Source organism: Triticum aestivum, chromosome 4D (assembly GCF_018294505.1).
Source record: "Triticum aestivum cultivar Chinese Spring chromosome 4D, IWGSC CS RefSeq v2.1, whole genome shotgun sequence".
NCBI lineage: Eukaryota > Viridiplantae > Streptophyta > Magnoliopsida > Poales > Poaceae > Triticum > Triticum aestivum.
Genome location: NC_057805.1, coordinates 437,295,589 through 437,307,501, shown reverse-complemented (window position 1 = coordinate 437,307,501; position 11,913 = coordinate 437,295,589). Strand labels below are relative to the sequence as shown.

The following is an 11,913-nucleotide window of genomic DNA, read 5'->3' as shown; positions in this document are numbered from 1 at the left end:
GTTGTGTGCTCTGCTTTTATCATGTCACCTCCCGGTCGTTCAGGGACGGCGAGCAGTACTGTTTTTTTTGAAACAAGCAAAAGACTTGCCATTTCATTGATTAAGAGCATCTCCAACAGCCGCGCCAAAAGTCGCGTGCGCGGTAAACTTGGCTTTTAGCGCGCGCGGGACGTTCAGTCGCGCGTGCGTGGTAAACTTGGCTTTTAGCGCGCGCGGGGAACAGTTTGCGCGCGTGGAGGAAAAGGCGGCAGGTCGCGCGCTCGCGCACCGCTTCCGGCGCGCCTATAAAATGCGGCGCTCGTCACGCGCCTATTCCACACGCATCTCTTCTTCTTTCGCTGCCACGCGCGCCTTCACCGCTTCCTCGGTTGCTTCCGCTGCCACGCGCGCCACCGCACCAGCGCCCCGCCGCCGCGCCGCCGAGGAGCGTCGGGCTACCACGGCGTCCGCCAGCGCCCCAACGGCGGGTTCTACTCCGAGATACGGTTCGGCCAACTCCGGCTCGGCCTCGGCACCTTCGAGACGGTGCACGAGGCCGCCCGCGCGTACGACGCGGCGGCGTGGCGCCTAGGCAGGCCGCGCCAGCAGATGAACTTCCACGACGTCCACACGCTGCAGCAGGCGCTGGACGTCGTCCCGCCGCCTCGTCTTTGCACGGCACAAGACCGTGCGTATCACGCTGAGCGGCAGAACCGCCTCCTCGTCGCCCATGAGGACGAGCGGATCATGGCGGAGTGGCGCCAGCAACACCCGGAGGACGTCACCTACGAGCAAGCCTACTGGGCAAGGCGCCGCGAGGAGGAGACGCAAAGGCGCCGCGCTGAGCGGTTGGACAGGCGTCGGCGGAAGGCCCTGGCGCTGTCCCAGTGCGAAGTCGTTGAGAATGGTGGTGAGACGATCTTTGCGTCTGATGATGATCATTGGAAAGACATGTGGCTCGATACCTCGGATCAGACCAGCGAGGATGGCGACGATGACGATGACGACTGGGAGTAGGCTGTAGTTGCACTACTAGTAGTTTTTATCTATGTCCTTGCACTATTTAAAATAGTTTTTATCTATCTATGCTATGGAACTATGTAAAATATCTATGTATCGTTTTTTCTATCTATGAATTTTATTAAAAAAATGTACGCACTGTTTAGCGTGCGCTGCATTTTAGCGCGGCCGCTGGAGCTACACGTGCGCTCAATTTTGACGCGTCTGCTGGTACCAGCGCTGCCGGCCGCGCCAAACCAGGCGAACGGCGCACAGCAAATGGCTTTTTTTGCGCGCGGCGCGTTGCGCGGCTGTTGAAGGTGCTCTAAGAAGAAGAGGAAACAAGGTCCGAATACAGCAGCTACATAGTGGCGAAAAAAGAAGAGACCCATAGGCTTGCCTCATCAAGGATCTTGTCATTCTAAACCCTTGGCCCCCGCAGAAACCCATAGGCTTGCCTCATCAAGGATCTTGTCCATGATAATCATCCAAGGCGTAGAAGTATTTCTAAAAACCCTAGCGTTCCTATCCTTCCATAGCTCCCAGGAGACCAACATAAGGAGCGAGGCCATTCCCTTCCGAGATGACGAACGCACAAGGAAAAGCTTAGTCCACCAGTCGTTGACATTGTTCATAGTTGCCCAATCATGCGTCGAGAGGTCAACCAACCCAATCTTCGCCTTAACTGTGTTCCAGACGGCGATCAAAAAGCGGCATTGGAACAGAAGATGGGCCGCCGATTCCTGGACCTGGTTACAGAGCGGGCACAAGCCGCAATTTGGCCATCCCCTTCGTTGTAGCCTATCAGCCGTCCAAACTCTGTTGTGGATGACTAACCAAGCAAAGAACTTGCATTTAGGAGTGGCCCACACCTTCCATACGGTGTTCGTGGTGGTATGCCCCTCGAATTGCATCTTGTAGGCCGAGGAAGTCGTGAAGGTACCATTGTCCGTGAATTTCAAAGTGATCGTACCTTGCGTGTCGTGGTCGAGAATAACCCCCTCCAGCTTCTCCCACAGAGTGGCGAACTCCTGAATATGCCCGGCAGAGATGCCTTCTGTCAAGTTGATCTGGATGACCCAAAAGTCTTCATTTAGGGCCTTTAGTACAGAGCAGTCTTTCCTTTTGGAGATATCAAAGATTCTGGGAGCAATATCTATTGGCCTCAACCCATCAAGCCAAGGGGACTTCCAGAAGAGAGCTTTGGAGCCACCTCCAATCTTCATCGTCGTACACGCAGCGAAAAGGTCCCTACCAGCCTCGTCGCAAGGGGTGCCAAGCCCAACCCATGGTTTGGGTGTAGCAGACCACTCGAACCAAAGCCAGCGGAGGCGAAGCGTGGTGGTAAACTTCCACAAATTCAGAATTCCAAGGCCGCCCATAATCTTCGGTCCACAGACCCGTTCTCAATTAATCTTGCAATTGCCTCCAGTGACCTTATCGCAGCCAGCCCATAGAAAGGCCCGTCTCAAGGCATCAATCCTCTTGAGCACCTCCACCGGTAGGACAAGCGATGTGATGCTATAGATGGCGATGGAAGTGAGTACCGCCTTAACCAGGACGGCCCTACCAGGGGCAGCCATGAGTTGCCCAATCCAAGGAGCAATTTTGCGTGCAACTTTATCTTCGAGGGGCAAGAAGTGTATTGCTTTGAGCCTTGACACCGAGAGGGGCAGCCCGAGGTATGTCATGGGGAAAGGGGTGAGCTTTGCCGGGAAGTGCTGCAAGATATCCTATAGGTCAAGGCTGGCACAGCGGATGGGGGCCACAAGACTCTTATTGCAATTAGTGACCAGGTCCGTGACCTCCCTAAAAGCATCAAGGACAGAGGAGAAGTAGTGAACGTCCTCCTTGATAGGCTTGATGAAAACAGCAGCGTCATCAGCATAAAGGGAGGCACGGAGAGTGGCGGTGTTGGCCCGGAGCGGCTGAAGTTTGCCTTGCCTTGTGACCTTGTCAAGGATGTGGTGTAGGGGGTCGATGGCGAGCAGAAAGAGTAAAGGGGACAACGGATCCCCTTGTCACAGGCCTTTACCATGACGGATAGGATCAAATCGTGCCATTGAGCAAAACTCGCGAGGAGGCCGAGGAGAGGAGTGCCGAAACCCAGCCTCGGAAACGCACAGGGAAGCCAAGGTGCTGCAGGAGATCCAATAAGTAGTCACATCGAACCGAATCAAAGGCCTTCTTGATGTCAAGTTTGAAGAGCAACATAGGGGTCTTGCTCCGGTGGAACCTTCTGGCAAGGTTGCGCACATAGGTGAAGTTGTCGTGGATGCTTCGCTTCTTGATAAAGGCGCTCTGGGCTTGCGAAACAAGATCATCCATGTGAACTGCGAGGCGGGACGCCATCATCTTTGCAGTGAGCTTGGCCACGACATGGATCAGATGGATAGGCCGAAAGTCAGAGATATCTTCCGCACCATCTTTCTTCGGAATGAGTGCGATGTTGGCCGAGTTCAACCAGTGGAAGTTCGAAGCATGCAGATTGGAGAAGTGGTCAATGGCAGCCATGACATCCACCTTGATGATGTCCCAACATGCTTTGAAGAAAGCACCCGTAAAGCCATCAGGTCCCGGAGCCTTATTAGATGGTGACTGAAACACGACTCGCCTAGCCTCCTCCTCGGTGAAAGGGGATCCAATGTCACTAAGGTCACAGTCAGGGGTGGGAACGCCCTCCCAGTTAAAGTCCCTTTGTCGCCGGGGGCCCTTCTTGATAACAGAGGAGAAGTGGCTGTGAATGATGGCCTTCTTATGGTCGTGGTCAGTAACCCAGCCACCATTATGTTTTAGGCGATGGATGAAATTTTTTCTCCTTCTGCGATTCACTCTATGGTGGAAGAATCTAGTGTTGGCGTCTCCTTCTTTCATGTACGTGATCCTTGACATTTGTCGTTTCCGAGCCTTCTCTAGCACGGCCAAACCAATGACACGCCTCTTAAGCCTCTTTCGGAGATCGAGCTCGTCGGGGCTCAGGGATCTAGATTCATGCGCAACATCTAGGCGAAGGATGCATATGAAGCTGGACCTTGACATTAGAGAAAGGTGTTTTGCTCCATGATTTAAGTCTGATACTAGTTTTCTTGAGCTTGTGATGGAGAATGTGGCAGGGCTCGACATGGCTATGGTCTCCATTCCACGCCGCTTGGACAGTGGACAGAAACCCGGGTATCCTAATCCAGAAGTTCTCAAACGGAAGCACTTGGAACATTTCGGGCCATTCGCATTTGCAAGCAGAAGCGGACAATGGTCGGACGGAGAGGAAGAAAGGGCATGCAGGATGTGCGAACCGAACTCCAAGTCCCATTCCTCATTGCAGAAGAAGCTATCAAGTTTGCTCAAGGTAGGGTCACTTTGATCGTTGCTCCACGTGAACCTCTTGTTTTGCAGATGGATCTCTTTTAACTCACAGGAGTTCAGGGCGTTTCTAAAACGGACAATGCGGCTGCGATCAGCATTTGCGCGATTCTTATCTCTTGCTCGATAGATTTGGTTGAAGTCATCCGTGACTAGCCACATGGTGCCCGGGGGAGGCTTTTCGGACACAGGCTCGCCAAAGAAGGCGTCCTTGAGATTGCCACGGGTCGGGCCGTAGACAGCGGTCAGCTTGAAGGAGGTGGAGTTGTCGGTCTGGGAGCGCAGGGTAACCAAGGCCGAGAGGTAGTAGGTCCCAAAATGCACGTTGGATAGCTGGACTGCATCCTCATCCCACAGCAGAAGGATGCCACCACGGGTACCATCTGTCGGTCGTTGGGCAAAACTTTTGAACCTCTGACCTCCAATGCGAGTAGTACTGCTTCGAAGATGCAAGAAGAAAACCAAGTAAATAGCATAAAACCATCACAATTCAGACCAGAGATCCGAAAAACGACCACTCCTCCAAACATCTATAAAACCTATACAAAATTGGTTGGCTGCTTTGTGCAGGTGAGTAACAGTAGATGATGAGTTTGATCAGAATTATTGTGTACATGTTCCATTGTTTCAGTGTATCTAGTAGAGTAGAGTTGATGTTGTAGTGATAGTGGTATACTAACAAGTGGCATACTAACCGGTAAGTGGTATATTGACTACAAAATTGATACTATTTTATCTTGGTGCTTAGTTGGTCACTGACCACTAAGTAGCTAATTGCATTATTTAGGTAGTCACTGAACTTAATATATGCTGGAATTTGTCGATGATCTAGTTTACATGAGTATATAGCAAAATACTACCACATTTCGATCAACCCTAACAGAAAACTACCACTTTTGTATAATTTTGCCCTACCACTCTACAACTATTTTTTTTGCAAAAAACTACCTCACTATCTTAATGACTGATTAGAAAAAATTAAACCTGATTATGACAGGGATGGCTCACTTGTCAATGCTCACATGTCATAATGGTCAACTCCGTTACGATTGACCACACGTTAGGGGTTATGACATGTGGGATCCACATGTCAATCAAAGAAATCTACTTTTCCCCAAAACTGAAATTTGGATCGTGAGCACACATTAGGCGTTACGACATGTGGGATCACATGTCAATAAAAAAAATCTATTTTTCCTCTAAATTGAAGTTTGGATCGAGATCCAGCCCTCACCCTACGTCGGCCATCCCTTAGCATGTCACCACGCGGTGGCTTACCTCGCATCTTTAGCATCTCGTATTGTTGGTCGCCGCAGGAAAGGTTGTCCTTCGCGCTGCCACGCGAGCTGGCCGCCGCGCCGGCTAACCTTTGCGCCATTGCGGTGGCTGACCTTCGTGCCATTGCGCTGGCTGGCGAGCGCACTGGGGTCGGGCTGGGCTCCGCGCTGGCTAGCCTCCGCGCACAGCAACGCGCCGCCGCGCCCGGGCTTGAGCTTGGCCATGGCCGCCACCATGTGGTTAGATTAGCCTAACTACTACTCCCTCCGTCCCATAATATAGGACGTTTTTTGACACTAGTGTAGTGTCAAAAAACGTCTTACATTATGAGACGGAGGGAGTAATTAGTTTAGTGGTAGATGGGCCACTGTCCACCGAGCCCATTTGGTTAGATTAGCCTAACTAAAATTAGTTTAGGGTCAAGTCAATGACTAAATTTGTAGAAAGTCCAAAAAACTAGAGAAATTTTATTGAGACTGACATGCGGGCCCACATGTCATAACAGTCAATCACTACAAGAAATATGTCAACTTGCGACCATCACTATTAGTCGCTAAATGGTCATTGTTTTTCATTTGCGACCAAAAACAGATGGTCAAAAGCTGGCGGTCGTAAACTGAAATTAGCGGCCATCTTTGTGATATGTAAAAGGTTGTTGGTTCCACGACCAAATTTTTGGCCACTGGCAGCCTCCCCAGGCCACGTAGGATCCAGCGTGGCAAGCTGACGTGGATAAGAATCAGCCCGGTCCAATTCAGTGTTCTACATGGGCCAAGCCCAACAATTCAAGCTTTTTTCTAAGTCAATTCTTGTGGGCTACATGGGCCAAGCCCAATATTTCAGCTTCTTTATTTTTGGGCCTTGGCCTTCTTACAATCATTTATTTCCTATTTTGAATAATTATATTTTGGCGCTGTTCCCACTAGTCATAATGCCATACATCAGTCACACATGTCAGAAATTTCAAAATTGCTCAGATTACATTCATAACTGGGTGACTGGGTCCCACTGGTCAAGTTTCCATTTCACATCTTTTCAACATACATAATCATTATTTCAAATAGGACAGGACAGATATAATTCATTAACACTACATTAGTCTTTTACAATACGTTACAATATTACAATTTACAGTGTACTACAGAACCAAAAACTCTTTGCTAAGTAGGGCTTCACTGCTTCACACTTGGCTTCACGGCTTCACACTCCAAAAAAAATTAGGCCTGGAGCTCCTGCAAAAGAATGAACATAAAGGCCACCAACATTAGAGTGTACTGCTGCTGAGGCCAGAACCAAACAACTTCAATTTTACAATAAAAAGAAGTCTCAGGTTGATCAAGCACAGCAAAACAACAGTGTGGCCATCAGTCATAGATCTGAATATAGAACAAAAGAGGTCTCAGGTTTAGACTGAAAAGGAAGAGCTAGTTATGCATGATGTCCCAGGTTTAAAGAAAAGATCAAGACCACAATTTTAACAAGATATATATAGTCAGTCCAATTGAACAAAGGCTGGACAGTAGCATTATGAGTATTTAAGTGAAGATGTAGCAGACAATTAAATGAATATATTGTGGAGACGATGAATAAAATTAGGCAATCATCGATGGAGAGCGTCTAATGCTCCAAATCAAACAAACGGATATGTTTAGCCAACCAAGAAGGAAACACTAACCAAACAGTGGCAATTTGAGGTGGTGAGCTAGATGAGGTACAAACTGAGATGACATTCAATCATCCGGTAGCAAAACAAGCTTACTAGCTAGCTAGTACACTAGAATGTGACCATCCAACATGCACACACGCATCATGCAGGAACATATATGAACATTTTCTGTAAGGGGGACACCAAGACCTTGTTTTGGAAGGGCTAAAGAGCTCTTGAACGAGTTCTGGTCATCAAGTATATAAATCAAGCAATGCTCCACTGCTAATTTATTCTAGTATTTTTGGACATGTGTGTTGTTGCTGTTTTCTGGAAACATGGAGTACAAGTATTTTTGGAAACATGGAAGAACATGATTTATTATCCTGAGACTAGACAAGAGTTGTTCTGAGCACTGTTACTCCAGTGAAGAGGATGACTAAAATCGCTCAATGGTTGAGAATAGACCAACAAGTTCAAACTCTCCTAACGAAAGATTCGAGTGCTGGAAACCTAGAAGCGGGACAGATTATAGAGTTACCTGAGTGGAGTAAGGGACTGTTTCCAACATAGGAATTTCAAAGGAATCGGTCCATTTCCTGCAGGAACATAAATTAAAGTTAGTGTTCAAAACTTAGCACTAGAAGACCAGTCCCAAACTTTTCAAACTTTGCATAATTAAGGGAACAGCCCCAGCAAGCATCAGACTTTTCTGAAGTTATGTCCAACTTGCAGAATAAAGTGACTTCTTAAAACAACACGTTGTAATGATTGAGGGAAAACATTGTTTAACTAAAATTAGAGAATGGTCTCCAAGATGTATTAAACATACACCTATGAGTACTGGACAACTGACATAGAGATGAGCTACACATTTACTGGTCACTTCAGAAGATGGCATGCCAAGAGATAGATTACACTATAACTATATTTCCATGGTTGAAACAAATAGCTCATCAACAAACTGGGAAACATAATAACTGCATATGCATCTATCATTTCCTAACCAGAGCATACATCCTTGAACTCTGAACTCAAGACAAGGCAGTGCAACAACGGTGCATCATTAGTGACACAAGTCCACCACAAAATCAAGCATGCCATGCCACAACTCTGAACTCAAGGAGGAAGCAGAGACAAGCCGTGACTTATAGTTGTAGCTTAGAAGCCAAGCATAAGGGCAATTCAAGTACAAAACTCTGGAGTTAATACCTGGTTCTTGACAGACTTGGCCATCTTGCGGAACTCCTTGCGCAGTCTTGTGCTGGAGCTTGGCAGGGGTGTTCCGCTTCTTGGTCTTGGTCGTGGACAGGACAACAACCTTGTCCTCTCCCGCTGATGGCTGGACCGCCACGGTCTTGCTGTTCGCCAAGCCTGAAACCACATTAGACCCACAGCAGGTTAGCCCCTGGCAGAGACACTTGCAAACAAAAAGGGTTAAAAACAATGCAAAGAGCTACAGACCCGAGAACTTGTAGAAGTGGACATTGTTGGGCCCCTTGCTGAACTGCACCTTGGCGTTACTCTTGCCGAACTGCTTGATCAAGAAGTAGTTGTTCTTCTTCACGAGCTCCCAGACCAGAGACCCTGGAACGGTAGTCATTTCCCTTGGCCTACATCAGCAAAACAACAACCAAAAGTCAGATCCTATAGCTAGCAACAAGCAACAAGACGCACTAATCCTACAGAATCAAGGAAACATTTGACGCAAAATTGTATGTTGATTGCAAGTAGAAACATGGGTTACAAAAAATATACAGCAGAAGCAGCAGTGAAGCTTGAGCGTCCCATCGACTACTGACAAGTACGAACAGATCTCACTGGCAAGAGGAAATCATAGTGTGCAGCTCTAACGCGGGTTGGGATCTAGCCTAGGACGAACCGCATACGCCAAACTTCCTTGGCCGCCCCGAGCGCGATCCTCCACCTGCGCTCCCAGTCCAGCAGCGTCGGCCCGTCGTCACCGTGGTGCAGCCGGTCTCCATCTCGCCGATTGACGCAGGCGGTGTTGAAGTTGCCCTCCATCTCACCTATCTCCCAGTCCTTGCGATCCTCGACCTCCTGGGACGAGGGGATGAGGTCGACACAGCCCCATCTCTAGGGTGTAGCAGAGGATGAGGCCGATGGTGGTGCGCTAGAAGGAGCATCCCCGCGCGCCGACGCCGGACTGGGCGACGTAGTATAAGCCCGTGGCGCAGCCGTGGAGGCAGACGAGGCCTGCGACGAGGCGTGGATCCAGCTCGATGACGTCGCGGATCCGGAAGCCCGTTGTGGCCGTGGCGGATCTGGCCACGGACTGACCTCGTCGGCTCGATCTGGCTCCATGCGAGAGAGGGAGAGGTACGGTACAGCGCGGTGGCCGGGGAAGGATCGATGGCGGTGGGGGTGAGAGGAGGACGGCAGGATTCCCACCGGATTCCTGCCCGAGGTTGCCAAGATCGGGCACTGGAGGTGGCGGCGGCAAGGGAGGGGTGCAGCGCTAGGTTTCGCGCAAGAGAGAGGAGGGCAAGAGGTTGGGTGGGGTTCACCAGAGAGAGGGGGGTTTGCTGCCGTGGGTTGGATGGCTGGATGGACGGATGGATGGACTAACGTTTGCCATGTCATCAATCCAAGGCACAAGTGATTCCACCAATCAGAATTAAGCTTGTGTAGTAGTTTTTTTTCTTTGTGTTTCTCTTATAAGGCAAATAGCCAATGTTATGTCAAAATTCATGGAAAAGTTTGTCCAAATGATCTCACATCTTGCATAAGTGTCCATCCTGGAACGGCAAACAATATTGCTAAAGGGAGTTTTCATTTTCTTTGCACGAAAATTTGATTTTCCATTTTTCGAGTGCCCAAAATGACTTTTTTTGTGAAGGACCTACCATATATTTGTTGGAAAATAGGATAAAATCAAGTTTCTAAAATATTAGGACATATTTAATGTACAATTCACAAAATGGTTGGGTGTCAAAAGCGTTGATCCACCTCTCGTGAAAAAGACAAATTTCCGCCGATTAAGTAGGAAGCGGGTCAAATTTGAACTACAGTCGCCTTATAGTTTGCTCTTTATTTTTTCCAAAAATCATTTCTAGGTACATAAGTATCTATTTAATCAGAGAAACATAAAAAGTTTTCCAAGATTCAACCACTAGCTAGGAACCGTCATGCTCGTCGTTTTGACCGCATTTTGAAATGGGCATGAAAAATTCAAAAAAATCAAAAAATAGGAAAACCTTCACATTGTGTCATTATATGTGACCAAGTTATCAATAAAAATAATAAACTTGTAATACGATAATTATTTTTAAAAAGTGTTCTCAGAAACGAGCTATCATGTGTGAAGATGCATGGCTATCAAGCCAAATGATCAATCTTATGGCCACATTCATGGCATAGTTTATTCAAATTATCTCATATTGTGCACAAGGGTGCATCTTGGAATTGCAAACAATGTTGCCTAAGGAAGTTTCTTTTTCTTTGGACGAAAAACCAATTTTCCATTTTCCGAGTGCCCAAAATGAGTTTTTTTGTGAAGGACCTACCATATATTTGTTGCAAAATTGGACCAAATGAATTTCCTAAAATACTAGGCCATATTTAATGCATAATTGACCAAATGGTTGGGTGTCAAAAGTTTTGATCCACCTCTGGTGAAAAAGAGAAATTTCCGCCAATTTAGTAGGAAACGGGTCAAATTTGAACTGCAGTTACCTCATAGTTTGCTCTTTATTTTTTTCCAAAAATCATTTCTAGGTACATAAGTATATATTTAATCATATAAACACCAAAAGTTTTCCAAGATCCAACCACTAGCTAGGAACGGTCATGCCCGCCGTTTTGACCACATTTTGAAACGGGTATGAAAAATTCAAAAAAAAAATCAAAAAATTGGAAAACCTTTGCACATCGTCATTATATGTGACCAAGTTACCATTAAAATAATAAACTAGTAATACGACGGTTATTTTAAAAAAAGTGTTCTCAGAAATGAGCTATCATCTGTGAAGAATGATGGCTTTCAAGCCAAATGATCAATCTTATGGGCACATTCATGACATAGCTTGTTTAAATGATCTAATATTGTGCACAAGGGTGCATATTGGAATGCGAAACAATGTTGCCTAAGGTAGTTTTCATTTTCTTTGGACAAAAAAATCATTTTGCATTTTTGAGTGCCCGAAGTACGTTTTTTTATGAAGGACCTACAATATATTTGTTGCAAAATTGGACCAAATTAATTTTATAAAATATTAGGCCATATTTAATGCACAATTGACCAAATGGTTGGGTGTCAAAAGCGTTGATCCACCTCTCGTGAAAAAGACAAATTTCCGCCGATTAAGTAGGAAGCGGGTCAAATTTGAACTACAGTTGCCTTATAGTTTGCTCTTTATTTTTTCCAAAAATCATTTCTAGGTACATAAGTATCTATTTAATCAGAGAAACATAAAAAGTTTTCCAAGATTCAACCACTAGCTAGGAACCGTCATGCTCGTCGTTTTGACCGCATTTTGAAATGGGCATGAAAAATTCAAAAAATAGGAAAACCTTCACATTGTGTCCTTATATGTGACCAAGTTATCAAGAAAAATAATAAACTTGTAATACGGTAATTATTTTTAAAAAGTGTTCTCAGAAACGAGCTATCATGTGTGAAGATGCATGGC

General features: G+C 46.7%; 1 pseudogene; it reads right to left on the bottom strand.

Moving 5' to 3' along the window:
- Window positions 1–7,839: 7,839 nt before the first annotated feature.
- Window positions 7,840–9,286, bottom strand: LOC123097037 (60S ribosomal protein L28-1-like; annotated as a pseudogene).
- Window positions 9,287–11,913: the final 2,627 nt, after the last annotated feature.